This window comes from Eschscholzia californica, unplaced genomic scaffold (genome assembly GCF_041429995.1).
Source record: "Eschscholzia californica isolate CP2 unplaced genomic scaffold, dmEscCali1.0.p SCAF_6, whole genome shotgun sequence".
NCBI classification, from domain to species: domain Eukaryota; kingdom Viridiplantae; phylum Streptophyta; class Magnoliopsida; order Ranunculales; family Papaveraceae; genus Eschscholzia; species Eschscholzia californica.
The window spans coordinates 11,211,278-11,226,573 of NW_028238483.1; positions in this window are offsets into that span (position 1 = coordinate 11,211,278).

Sequence of the window (15,296 nt, forward strand, 5' to 3'; positions counted from 1 at the left end):
ATAGTGAAGTCATGGTCATTTTTTAAAGATAAACTTTATGAGGTAGGACCCACATTCTTGGCACAATTAAATACACTCCAGTGAAGCTAACCAATTACAAAGGTGAGGCATATGCACAGTTTGAATGACCAGATCAACTGTTCACACATGCATGTGCAATACACAAATTTGTGTTAGGACCGGGTCAACTGTGAGCTTGTGCATCGTGCAGTTGACCAAGTCAATTGTACTCGATGTGCATATGTATTACACCGCTGACCAGGTTTACTACTTTTATGTGCACGTTCAATCATAAGGTATCCATGTCGGTTGACTTTGTCAACCATTCTTGCCTGGCCAAACGCATTAAATTTTTGTCGAATTACCTTTAAATGTATATGCATATATTTCTTTCAAACCTCAATCAAATAACACGATTACTGTAAAATGACACATTAACGTTGGTCAAGTAAACTCTATTCTCACAGCTCATTGGCCACTAACCAAAGAATATTCAAGAAAGTTTGCAAAAGCGTCGGATTAATCTGATGTAGTATTATTCCCTTCCGAGCACCTCGGATAACAGAAAGAACACTTCTCGCTACCACATCCCCACGGGACACGTACCAAGTTACAAATATAACGGAATCAAATTCCAAATCAGTCTCTGTGACTCCGAAAAAACTACTCTCTAAGCCTCCGCACTCCGTCGACTTAGAGAGTGGGGGACAAATTGTATAGGCCTAAATACGTCACCAGGGGCGCCCCCAGAAATCCACGATTGATGGACTTACGTGATGACCCATCCCATGAATTAATAACCAATGGGTCCGACCCGTTTATCTTCAGGCATCCCGAAGTAACGTTAAAGTACGGAAGTACGTCCAGCTCTGGATAAAGAGGTTAGTCCTCACCAGCAGGTTAACGTACGGAAGTACGTCCAGCTCAGTATAAAGAGGTACGTCCTCACTCCCTCAACAGGCCAAAATACGGAAGTACATCCAACTCTTGATAGAAGAGGTCAGTCCTCTCCTCCTCAGCTGACCTCTCTTCGTGTATCCGTTGGGGAGGCGTTATTGTCATTCAAAATGACAATATCCCCAATATATTTGTTGGATGGGAGTTACGATATCCCCATTCATGGAAATAACTTCCTGCGTTACCATACTCAAGGCAACAGCTCACCACCAGGTGACGGTTGACCAAAACGGACAGCTGACCACAAAACTCTATATAAGGGTCAGCTGGTAATCGAATAAAGCATCCAACGACGGATAACAACACCCGACATCCAAATTCACTTACAATCAGCACCTATTTTCTCTCTCACATCAATCATCCAAACCTTTGGCAGGCAACCAACGATTGCTACTACCATCATCTCTTCACTTGTTGAAGGAAGACTAGCGAACCTTCTATCTCCTAAATGATCAAATGCTCAAGGAAGACGGGTGATCTTTCTCGGTCCTAACGACCTGACAACCAAGGAAGGACGACCAGACGACTGCTCATTTCTCTCTCCACACGACTAAGGGGTGCAAGCGCTTTATTTCACTCGACGACCAGAGAACTGGGCAGGCATACACTCGGTTGTATCACCTTTTCTCCCAACGACCGTCTCGCTTAAGCAAGATATCTAACTCCATAGCTCAAACTCTGGTTTATAATTCCTATTCATTATTTGCCAAGTTCACTAACTTGACCGTCGGAGCCCCCTTAGTCCGGCACCATCCCGGTGTTCCCTAAGATCTCACGATCACGTGCGTTGTTGTCTCTTTTGTCACAGGTTAAGCCCAAAGACGTTGTTGGTGCCCGCAAAATTATTAACAGGTGGAGGTTCGTCTTCCGGTCAACGACCTGGTCTCTGCTGACTTCTTGACCCGCGAATTCTTACCCTCACAATTAGTAAGACTAGGATTTTAACAAGTAACTATTCCATATTAAGTATGTGCAGATAAAAACAGAACCAAAAAAGAAGTATCAAGAAAGATACATCAGCAACCATCTACATAAGAAAAGAAAACAGGAGAACAACTCAACACTCAGAAACAGAAAAGACACGACAGTTCAGAGAAATGACAGTATTCATAAGAAAGGTCTATTACAGAAGAAATTGCAATCAAGATACATCAAGAGGAGTACAATCATTCGAGTCTATTACATAAGAAATTGCTAAAAATTAAAAGGAGTTGAAGGTAAGAAAGTGCCAAGGGGATCAAGGTCCCCCCTATCTTGTAGATCCTCCATTAATAGGAATGCCATGAATGGAATCCGGCTAAACCACCATTTTTGGGGCCGAATCCAAATTGGTATCCCGGGTAACTATCTCCACTATCGGAAAAACACCCTTCAAGCGGGAAGCCAGTATGAAGTCAGATGGAGGCCACATCTCGGGTCTCCAGCGAAAAACAGAAGATAAGGAACGGGAGGTTGAAATATACTTGCAATGGAAGGATCTTGTTTTCTCTAAACTTTGATGATGAGGAGTTGAAGAACAAAGGCAGGCTATTTATACTGGAAGAAAAATAACCAAGGGACTCCTTGAAAACAAACAAGGGTCATTAAAGGCGAAGACCAAAACGCATCTCGAGAACACGCGAGGGAACGATGATCAAGAGATACACACAGCTCAAGATCGATCAGGTCATATATAATAACGACGGATTTCAAGAAGACGCAATAACCTCCCATTAGCAAGATACCACGTGTCCACGCATGTTGAAAGGGTTGCCGTGTACCACGACCCAAAAGATCAGCGCCGAAAATAGGCATGATCAGAAGATCGAATCCATGACATCATTAGATCACGCATGGAAAGGAAATTAATTACTCAGGCAGAAGTGGAAACGTGTCTCAAGAAGGGGAACCACGCGTCCAACAGCATATGTCAAACAAAACTCAAGTCAGCTCTGGCAAAAAGTGGATGTAGAAGAAGAAAGCTTACTACCGGCATCCCTCACCAGCTCAGCACTAGCCAGCCCGGGGAAGCACAGCTCTGGAATATCAACAAAGAAACCGAGCACTACGAAAGAGCCCAGCTCCAGGTAAGACCCAAAAAGTTTCACGAAATAGCTCTGGGACAGGTATTACTCTCGATTTCAGGTCTTCAAATAAGCACACACGAGTTACTTCTACTCCTTAGTCTCTTTACTTTCAATTAAGGAGTGGCGGGACTCATGATGATGCACTAAATGTCCAGACGTTGACTAACGTCTAAGGAGTCAAGATTAGACCTGAAGTCTCTTAGATCGACTCGCTTAAGGCAACATGACAGCTAAATACCTGATGGTCCACCACATTTTCTCCTAACTGGGAGGTCGGCCGGAAGAAACCATCTCTGCACAAAACGCCCTTGACATGGATAGATCAGCCCTGGGGTCTCAGAGGGAAAAAGGGGGGTCTCCACAAGTTCGGCCTATATCTTATGCCCATAACTAGGGAGATATCAGCGTTGCGCGACCTAAAGACTTAATCCCGAACTTTCTAGAAAGATCTTAATCGGCTGCATATCTTGAAGTGTTTAAGCCCGATTGAACTCCACGTATCTAAAGGAGGAAACTTCTCCTTTAGAGTCTATCACTCCGGCAAGATATATACAAAGTATCCTTGAACATAGGAACTTTCGCTTCTCAAAGATCCGGGATAGACTCAAAGAGAAACCTTAAAGACGCTAAAGAGGAAACTTCCCTTACGGGTGACAGCAACCGCCTCACCACCGCCACTAATTACGGTCGGCCTAACTTCGCCTATAAAAGGCCCCCCACATCGTCCTTCACTGGACATGATCTCTTCACCCCGAAAAGATCACCCTATACTCAGAGTTCCCATAACTCACCCCCCAAAAGGATCGATCAATATTCATTCTTTTACTGCAAAGAGCACCTTGACTGTCTTGAGCGTCGGAGCAGTTTTCGAACCCTTTCCAGGGTTTTCCCCCTCGGGAACAGGCGAACAGGAGCAAGGATCAAGGACCAGGGAGCTGGAGCGAGGAGCAATGAGCTGGAACATAGAAATAGAGCAGAGAACCAGGGCTGAACAGAGGAATCTCTCCTCTCATAACAGAATATACCATCATAACGGAGATTGTCATGCATCAACTCCCTTTTTCATGCTGATTTAACGGGAGACCAATTTCGACATCCGCACTAGTCAAACTCACTTTGTTTGGACAAAACAGGCGCCTCTGGTAGCTACTTGATTACAACAGGTTGGGTGTGCAACCTTTGTCATTTGATGATGATGAGGATGACATTATTCTAATGATTTCCCACACTAGTGGACCACCTAAAAGTCGTCAAGACTACTCAAACTTATATAGGAATGGTCCGACTACTGATAGGATCAGATGAGTTGAACCTAACCGACCTCGGATGACCATGGGTGAATATCGACAAATGTATGAAGTCGGTCAGACTCGTCATGAATATGGTTTTAGAGATTATGAGCATGAGGGTAATCAACCCCGTAAGAGTCTTCGAGACTATCGACAAGAATTTGGGATGACAACACCTTCATGTATGGATTTGTCATTTGATGATAACCGTAGTTCTATTAATATTGATCGACCACGTCGAAGTCTTCGTGACTATCGACAAGCATATATGAACGGTTCATTTAGTGACGACAATTCCCGACTCGATGATTCCACTCAAAGAGTCGAGTCTAGGTATCTACATGAAGGTAGTGAAGAATGGACCATGGAGACCATTAGCCCGGTTTGTGCTATTTGTGCGAGCTTAGACCATTTGACCGAGTATTGTCCCATGATCCGTGTTCCGCGAGAGTCTTCATCTAGTTATACTCATGTGCCTTATTACGAGGAGATGTCTGAAGATACTCTCCAAGCAATTTTAGAGTATCAAACTAGATTTAATCGAGATATAAAAGAGATCGCGGAACGGATTCTCAACATTGTTGATAAAATCGAGTCGGAGCCTATCATTGACGAGGAAGGGGTTTGCACACCCCAAACTCAATAGGAGACTATGAATGATGGTGAGGGTAATACACCTAACTCTAGTCTTAAGTTAAATGTCGAAGAAGCTCCTGATAGACCTTTTGAGATGGAATTGATCGATGACCCTTGTTACTCACTCCCTCGACCATTGTCACTTCACCATGATCAGACTACACTAGACTTTGATGTTCAGGATGATAGCTCTATGAGCAAGTTTGGGGATCACACGATGTTGAACTTTCCAACTTGTGATTATTTGGATGGGTTATGTAGAATGGAAGGTGTTATGCCCAACTTTGAGGCTCCCGATGCCTTTAAGGACGTCGATAACATAGTAGTTGAAGAGATAACGGATAGCTTGTTAGATTATTTACCTAAGGAAATTATGGACCTTGACTTGGACCCTGAGCCTATCGCCTTACCCTTAGAGTCTAGTTCAACCTTCCACATGATCTCAGACTCGGTTGTTGACCCCTGCTGGGATACTTCAGACGTCTTCCCTAGCATGTCTAGGGACTTAGTAGATGTTTTATACACTAAGCTTGAGTTTGACTTTTTAACTTCGACTGACTTTCTGACACTTCACTTATATGTCGACCCTTTTGACGACTTTTTAGTCGTCGCCCCTAGCATTTATGCGTACTTAGTGGACCATGCATCCATTAAGTTTGGCGATGGTCTCTTTTCGCTTTTAGTCTCACTTGCACTTCTTTCGTTTAATATTCTTGTGAGACTTTTACCATTTGTATATAGCTTTCTTTGGGTTGACCCCCAAATCTTCCGGCTTTTACTATATGATCGTTAGCCGATTAAGATGGGTCCTTGATGTTTGTGGGTAACATCTCTAGAAACCCTCCGCGAGACATAACTCGTGCTCTTGTGTGAAAAAAAGAGAATCAAAGGCTAATTGCATAGCTCAATGCAATCGTGTATACCCGCGTTAGTGGTAGGTTTTATATGGTCATGTTTTTATGTGCTTCACTCTCATGATATTTGGTGATATTTTAGGAGCAATTCTTACTTTTTTTACTTCTAAGGCGTGGTTTGTTCCAAGTTTGGGGATGGCGTGAGCTTTGCTTCAACTTGGAACCTCGTTATACATGTCTTGATAGTATCATCCTTTATCTTCTTCGATTATGGTAATATCTCTCCACTATTCTCTTTAAATTGATGTGCCTCTTAATCTTTTGGTGAGTGTATGCTTAGAACATTGAGGATAATGTTAGTTTTAAGTTTGGGGATGCGGGATATGACCATAACCAATGCAAGACCATGGGTTTCAAAGACAAAAGGGTTCCAATTAGCCAAAATTTGAAAAAAAAATTGAACATTTTTTTAGTAGATTTGCATGTGATTATAGTGATAGTTTTAAGAATGTTGATGCATCTCGTGTGCTCAATTTCCTTAGCCACTAAGAGTGACATTAGGATAGCTAATTAACCTTGCCCTTGTAGTCCATGAAACCTAATGAGAATGCAAACTAGAGGGAGGCGAATACTCCATCACCATCCATCATCTTATATCCCGAGAATGAAGACGTGAGAAAAAAGATTGAAAAATGTCAAAAACAAGTATGAAATGAAAAAAGTTGATTACAAGAATATAGTATTGTGTGAGTTATGTTTGTTTTATGTTATTTTGTGTTATGGAAAAAAAATAAGAAGAAAAAAAAAGTGACATGAAAAAAAAAAGAAAAAAGAAATAAAGAAAGAAGTAATAAGAATAAAGTTGTTTATGAGTATGTTTGAGCATGTTAGCTCTTTTGTGTGAGTAATTGTATATGTGTGTTGGTGTTTTTGTTCATGAATAAATATTCGAAGCAAGAAACAAACGTTGAAGTGCTTGAGAGATTTAATCATGAAGAAGTCGACATTCTCGGGAATCCTCCATCGTCATCCATCTCTAGTATCCGCTAAACTTTAGAAGGCATTTTTAGAGGGTAGAATGGGTGAGAAGGGTGAATGAGCTTCCCCACTCCATTTAGTGGCTAATTCCTTTTCGAAGATCATTCGTTCCAAAATGTTGTCCTCACCCCTTTTTATGTGTTGAGTCCATGTTAGTGATCACACTCACACGTACGAGCGAACCATTCTTGAGTGATTTCATATTTGGAGTGTATGTCCGTGAGGCCGAAGTCGAGGCGAAATGTACTAACTTAGGAATCAAGGTTTTGTGACTTCGGAACATAGATGTTGCTCATTATGGTATGCCACTAGCACTTTAGGGTAAGATCATTAGTGAAGGGGCCTTTAGCTTTTACAAGAGCTTATTTACTTGATTCATTATGCATTGACATGCTTAAACCCTTTACTATATGAACCACGTTTATCTATGATTTGGATTTTGGACCCTTGTGTATTTGAAACCACGATGTTTGTGGGTGTCATCTATGGAAACCCTCACGAGACGACACTCGTCCTTTAGGGGCAACTTAGGGGTTTAAAGGCTTGTTGCATACGCTAAATGCAACCGGGATGCCTCCGAAAGTGAGTTAGGCTTTTATTTTGTTTTATTTGCTCGAGGACTAGTAATGTTTAAGTTTGGGGATCTTGTAGGGGCAACTTAGGGGTTTAAAGGCTTGTTGCATACGCTAAATGCAACCGGGATGCCTCCGAAAGTGAGTTAGGCTTTTATTTTATTTTATTTGCTCGAGGACTAGCAATGTTTAAGTTTGGGGATCTTGATGTGACACGAAAATGTCACATTTGGAGAGCCTAACTTAGACTAATTAGTCTTTTTCGAGTGTTATCAATAATATTTTATGTGTTTTTCATGTTAGGTACTTATTTTGGAGTTAAGCGTGTGATTCGGAATAAAAGGAGCGAATTATCACTATCATTTCATGTGCCGAAAATGAGAGAAAAAGACTTCAAGCAAATCAAATGACAAGTATAGTCAATGACGAGTCCGACGGTGAAAACGGTATTCAATTCGGAGTTCGGACGGGTAAGATATGGAAGAAAGAAGTCCGAGGGTATTCTAGTCCTTTGTGAGAATTTGAAGATGTAGAGACAAGGATGGAGGCACTCTCTTGGTTTCTAAATCAAACCATAGGGCTTTTACTCCTCATGTCCTTGGCTTGCTTCTCATGTGGTTTGATTTGATTTTGGGCTACAAATTTCTAGAGGGTGAAAGCTAGGGTTAGCTTTAATGGAGGTTGTGTTCTAAATGGAGAAGATGATGATGGTCACTATGGGGAACCCAGAATTTGCTAAGGGGAGATCGGCTGCACCTTAAAGACTCATATTTTCCGACGATCTTAGCCTCGAACCACATCGAAAAAGAGGAATTCTCTCATCATTTTCTTTCCATTCCTTATTCAATCACCATGTTTAGCTAACTTTAGTGTGTCGATTATATGAGATGAAATGTGATGAATTCGTGATTATGTTAAATATGATTTGATGTTTTGATTATAAATTGATGTTCATTTATTTTGATTATCGTTTTGATCGTATTTTCATGTGTCTTGTCAAGCACTTCGCATAGTTAATAGGCGAAACGAAGTATTCGATATCGATCGTAGTCTAAGTCATAATTTCATGTGTCTTGTCATGCACTTCACATAGTTAGGCGACTAGACAATACTTTCGTTGACTCGGGATAAACCGATTTAGACTTTTTTTTAACTAAGTATGATTTCCGGATATACGTAGTACTTAGAGACATCTACTTTAGGAGTCGAACATCGATTACACTTTGAAACATTAGATCGGACTACATATAGTCGTAGGTTTATCATTATGGATTCCCGGACTTCGACACCTCGCTCACTTATTTGTTTCCCGACTCTTGTTGCCTCCCGACTCTTGTTCCTTCGAACTCTTCTCTCGAATCTCTCTTGCCCATTTACTTAGATTGTTTAGTAGTTTTTATTTGTTTTCATTATTCCCTCTTAAATCAATCTTTAAACTCCCCATTTGCCCTTGTCCTTTCCTTTTTAGTCTAAGTTAGCTAGTAATATTAAAATTGACGGACAAGACCTTTTGACATCCAAACTACCTTCCTATCCTTGGATCGGCCCCGGCTTTGCCGGGTACTATTTGATACCTCCGCTTGGGTGTGCAACCTTTTCGGGTGCATCACTCAAGCCAACGAAACCAGCCCTGGTAGCACAAGCAACGACCAGGGGTACAAGGAGAAATCCTAGCTAAACTAGTTGAGCTCAAACCAACGAAGCCAGCCCTAGTAGCGCAAGCAACGACCAGGGGTACAAGGAGAAGTCCTAGCTATGATTAGGGGCAAAACCTGGACTCGAAAATCACTGTGATTTACGCAGGTACATTAATTTGGGTTTTATTTTGCAGAGTGAAATAGTAAAATTAGAGCATGATAGAATAAGTTAAACTTTCTTTAGTTTTGCAGAAGCGATCATGCGGAGCATGCATGTAAGTTAGGGATATCACATTAGTAAGATTAGGATTTTTTACAAATAACGGTTTCATATTTAAGTATGTGCAGATAAAAGCAGAACCAAAATGGAATGTCAAGGAACACACATCATCAACTATCTACATATTAGACGAAGAAGAAGGTGAAGATTGGGAAATTACATCAAAAGGAACTAGTTCTATAGACGTCTGTATAATCACTGCTGCAAGGTTGCGGTCCAGCATACGAACTAGGTATCCCATTACCTCAAGGGTCACCCTCCGGCCGTCGTTTAACACCCCTCCCTGTGAAAATTGCAGGGGACAGAAAGGCTCACCGAACAGAATCGCCTCCAGATTCTCAATGACAGACAAGCCGATAAGGCGAAAAATCCTGATCAGACCTTCACCCTCGACATCAACATGGTAACGACGGACGTAAAACTCAACTGTCAAAAGCGACAAGCGAAAATGCATCCTAAGGTTATCACAGGAAGAAGCCTTTGGATAGACAAACTGGCCATGAAGGAAACGAATGAAAATTGACCGTAACCTTCCAAGTCATATTTATAGGTCCAGGCCATAGGAAGACGGAACGAACAGGCAGTTTGGTCGAAAAAGTATTAATGAAAGCAATAAGTGTTAATGACAAATCAACACTTCTTCGCGAATAGGCGGTTAACATCCAGAAAACAACAAACTATAAGAAGATAGCCATAACAAATTAATTCATTACTCAGCTAAGTCTATTACAAAAGAAATTGCAGAAAAAGATATCGGAGCTACAACAAGCATTCAGGTCTATTACAGAAGAAATTGCACAGATACAAAATCCTTGAAAAAGAAATCGAGGGCAAGAAAAAAGGAAAAAAAACAAAGAAAGTGAACGGCTAGGAGAGTGATGAGACATGAAAATGTCTCATCTGACTCTCTTAACCCGGGTTAGTTAGTCCAGTTCGAGCGGTTACTCTGATGATTTGTTTGATTTTCCTTCTCAGGTCTCATTTATGGAGTTCGATGCGGAAACATTGTGATAAAGACATACTTGAGGGGCATTTTAATGACAAGGGTATTCTGGTCAATATTAGTGCTCATGTGAAAGTAGAGTCCAATACGAATCCAACGACGAAAGCGGAAGTGAAATCGGAGTCCGAGTGCGGAAATTATATCGAGTCAAAGTTTTGGTCAAAGTCATTAACTAAAGTTAGTCAAAGAATATCCAGAGATACATGGCCAGATCTAACGGCTCGGATGAATTTCGGGCTACTCTCTGTAATACGCAGTGGTACGTCGGTATTTCCAGGGGGTTTACGATTCAGTATAACCAGTATGAAGATATTACCATGTACCCGAGAGTATCTCTCAAATGCAACGGTTGAAACTGTACCAGCACACATGGCAGCAACGAGATTGGCGCTGCAAACTATTTAAACTGCTCCGCTATACACTCTATCTTCACCTTATGACCGGGCCATCAAAATTAGAAACAGAGAGATATTATAGAGGATGATAGAAAGAGATTTTTTCTAAAGAGATTCTTTCTTTCTCTTAATAGACAGAGAGAGAGGATGGATGAAGAAGGAAGGAAATCTAGAGAGAGAGAAGGAATTCTGATGTGGTCATCTTCTTCTTCTATATAGCTTGGGACAGCAACAGAAAGAGTTCATCTCCTCACGGCTGGGAATTAAGAACCGACCTCCATTGATCATCTCTCATTGAAACCAAATTGAAAAGAAGGAAGCTGGGATCATCATCATCTTATCAATCGGCTGGGACTAAAAGAATCCATTTGTCACAGCTAGAAACCGATTAACAGAGGTCTCGGCTAAGAAAGAGAAAGAGTTTTAGAGAGAGAGAAAAAGAGCAGCTCAGGTTTTTAGAAGAAAAAGAGAGTTTTGGCCGAGAGCTAGAGAGAGGGAGAGTTTTCTGTTTTTGTTGCTTTTTCCTTTGATTCTTCTCTTTGTGAGAGAGAGAAGGAGAGATTGAAAGATTTAGTGAGAGAGAAGCTCTTGAATTGTAGAGAGAGAAAGAGATTTAATCAAAGTTATAAAACTCCATTATCATCTTCTTCTTCTTCTTTCTTCATTGATTCGGTTATAAATAGAAAGAGAGTGTTCATAGTTTGTTTAGAGAGAGAAAAAGGAAGTTTAGAAAGAGAAAGAAAGAGAAAACAGTAAAGGAAGAGAAAAACCAGAGAAGGAAAATTATTTTCTCACCAGGAAATCGTTTCCGGGAAGACGAGAAAATAATTTTCCCTAAGGGTCTGTTTGGTTGCGCAGAAGGAAAAAAGGCGAAAAAAGGTGTTTTCTTCTCCGAATCTTTTTCTTTCTTTAATGTTATTAATTTTTATCTCTCCCACCATGATTATGATCTCTTTAGTGATGAGTAGCTAATTTATCTAATCTAGGGTTAGGATGAAACTTTAGTATCGCGTAAATGTCTGACTTTTTCAACTCATACCTAATATCTTCGAAGTACTTTTAAATGATAAATTGATTTTTCTTATTTAAATTCATGATATGTCTTTCATTAACTATACTTATATTTTGATGATTCATGTTTAGACTAAGTGTCTTTAATGTCTCATGCTTAGGATTTGATAGTTAATAGTTAGATTATCACTTGAATATTTATTTTTGAAATCAAAACATTATATTTTATTCTAAGAAAGTTGTATTTTCCGAGGATGATAGATTTGTCTCTCCTTGAGTTATAGAAGATCGAGTTGTCACTAATTAGGCAATAATTTACGCATATTTAGGTGGATTCTGAAACCCTAGACTTTATTCACATAAAACTTCTCCTTACACTTTATTTTCCCGTTATTTTGGAATTATTCATTATTTTTCCCACCTCAACATCTTACACCAAAGTAAATCCAAATTAGTTATAGGAGTCAGAATAGATTGACTTAGTCTCTGAGGAACGAACCGGTCTTACCAAAATTATCACTTGACGCCCGTATACTTGCGGGTGTGACCTATTTAGGAAACTTTCTAGGCCCATCAGAGAGCAGTTATGCAATTCGGTTAGAAAAGAAACTGAGAAGTTATCGAGAGTCGCCTTCCAAAGAACTTCCAAGGCAAGATGACAACCGAGGAAAAAATAACCCCCTTGGCGTCATCACCTTACCCTGAGCACCCCAGTTGGAGGCGGCACTGGCAACCCTACTTCCTTGTGGAATCCACCAAAAGAGCTCATGAGGTTACCATAGCCATTATGAAGGAGTCCACCCTTTACCACGGTCATTATGAAGGAACATCCTTCAAGCAGGTAACTAGTATGAAATCAAACAGAGGCCTCATCTTGGTTCTCCAATAAAAACAGAAGTTGAAAAGTATTTTCAAAGGAGGATCTTCTATTCTCTAACTTTTTATAATGAGGAGTCGAAGAACAAGAGCCGGTTATTTATACTAGAAAAATAGCCAAAAGACTTCTTGAAAACGGACAAACGGTCATTAAACGCGAAGACCAAACACATCTCGGGGACACACAAAGGAATGATGACCAAGAGATACACAAAACTCAAGATCAATCAGGTCTGATAGGATACCATCGGATTTCAGGGAGACGTGATAGCCTCGCCACTAACTGGAAGCCACGTGTCCACGCATGCCGAGAGGATTTTCTTGTACAGCAACCCAAAAGATCAGCGTCGAAAACGCGTGATCAGAAGATCAAATACGTGACGTCACAGAATCACGCATGGAAAGGAAATTAATGGCTTAAGCAGAAGTCGAAACATGTCTTGGGAGGATAAACAACACGTCCATCAGTCCAAGGCAAAACATAACTGGGATCAGTTTTTGGCAAACACAGCCTTAGAGAAGAGAAGCTTTACTACCAGCTCAGTACGAATCAGCTCGGAATACACAGTTAGAAAAAAGGCCAAGCTTCACGAAACAACTCTGGTCCAGGTAAAATCCTCGACTTCATGGTCCTCAATGCTTAAGACACACGAGTTACTTCTAATCCTCAGTCTCATTACTTTCGACTAAGGAGTGGTGGGACTCATGATGATGCATAAAATGTCCAGACGTTGACTAACATCTGAAGAGTCAAGATCAGACCTGAAGTCTACTGGGTCAACCCGGCTTAAGGCAGCAGGACGGCTGAGCTTCCGATGGTCCACCAGATATTCCCCTAACTGGGAGGTCGACCAGAAGAACTAGGGAGGCAACAGCGCTAAGCGATCTACCGACTTAATCATGAATCTTCCAGAAAGATCTCAGTCGGCTACACATCTCCAAGTGTTTAAGTCAGCTTGAACACCACGTAACTAAAGGAGGAAACTTCTCCTCTGGAATCAATCACATCGGCAAGATATCTACGAAGGATCCTTCAACTTAGGAACTTCCACTTATCAAAGATTCGAGATAGACTCTAAGAGAAACCCTAGATACTCAAGGGAGGAAACTTTCCCTTTGGTTTGACGGCAACCGCCTCGCCATCATCGCTAATCATAGTCGGCCTAACATCGCATATAAAAGACCCCCCACATCGTCCTTTAGAGGACACGATCTCTTTACCCCAAAAAGATCACTAGAAACTCAGAGTTCCCACAACTCGCCCCCAAAAGGACCAATCAATATTAATTCTTTTACTGCAAAGAGCACCCTGACTGGCTTGAGCGTCGAAGCGGTTTTTGAACCCTTTGCAGGTTCCCCCCCCCCTCGGGAGCAGACGAATAGGAACAGGAGCAAGGAGTAAGGAGCAGGGAGCAAGGGCGAGGAGCTAAAGTAAGGAGAAGCAGAACAGGAAGCGGAGCTGGGAGCAGGAGCATAGATCGAGCAATACCCAATCAAACGGAATAATCATACATAACGGAGGCTGTCATGCATCGACTCTCTTTTTCATGCTGATATAACGGAAAGCCATTTTTTGACATCAGCACCAACTACGATCGTCGAATTACGAAGTAATTCGCGGCTAACTTCAACCGGATCCTACATCGGGTTACATAAAAGAATGTCTATTTGATCGGATGATATGACTAGTAGGATGAGACATGTAATCACGGGAGAGTCCCATAAACATGTCTCATAGGCCTAAAAGAAGTTTAGGCAAAGATAACACAAAAGACCCGAAAGAAGGGATTTTGGGTCGGGGCAAAAAGGAGTAGTTTTTGGGCCCAAATTGGGGCCGACCTTGGCTGGCCGGTTACCCTAATGGGGCCGGCCAGATCTGCCCAGTTGGGCTTGATTTGGACGGCCACAACTAAGGAAACAAGGAAAATAGAAACTAGTTTATATTTTCGACTATTTCCTTAATCTTATTCAAAAGGGACTTTTAGGAAACCTAATTAGGGTTGCACTCTAACTTAGGACTCTATATAAGGTCTCTTAGGGACTTGAATAAGGTGTGAAATTTCTCTAGAAGCTTTCTTACTCCAGAACATCAAGTAGAGAAAGAAATAGAGCTAATTCTCAAGCTATCTAACTAGTTATAAAGAAGAAGGAGTTCTTCTAATCAAACCACCATTGGAGTTCTAGCTAGCTACAAGGTGGGAGATCAAATTGATCATTAGGGTGTCTTGAGTAGAGGAGCAACACTTGGAGCTCTTGGTCTTCACATTCAATTGGAAAGGTTCGAGGGAAAATTTAGTGATTAAGATAATCCTAAACTCTTAGTTAATTATTAGCTTATGCATGATGATCTTGGGACTCACTAGTGTTAGACATTAGATGTCTGAGATTCCGCTTAGAACACTAGTAGACACCATAACCCAACAGGGTATTCGGTTGTAACGGTCAGACGAGTTTCAGGCGGATCTCGACAAGCCTGTTAACAGGCGGTCATATCAGGCAGGGACTCGGGTTGGAGGCCTTACCGAGTCCAACCAACTATAGCCCGATGTAACGGGTCGGGTAAACCTGCTCAGGCTTACTTCGGTCATCGGGTTCTAACGATCCGAGCGGATAGGGTCGGGTCTCAGGTTCCCATACTGTTTTCCCAGCCCTAAGTAAATGTTACTTTCAAATAACTAGCGA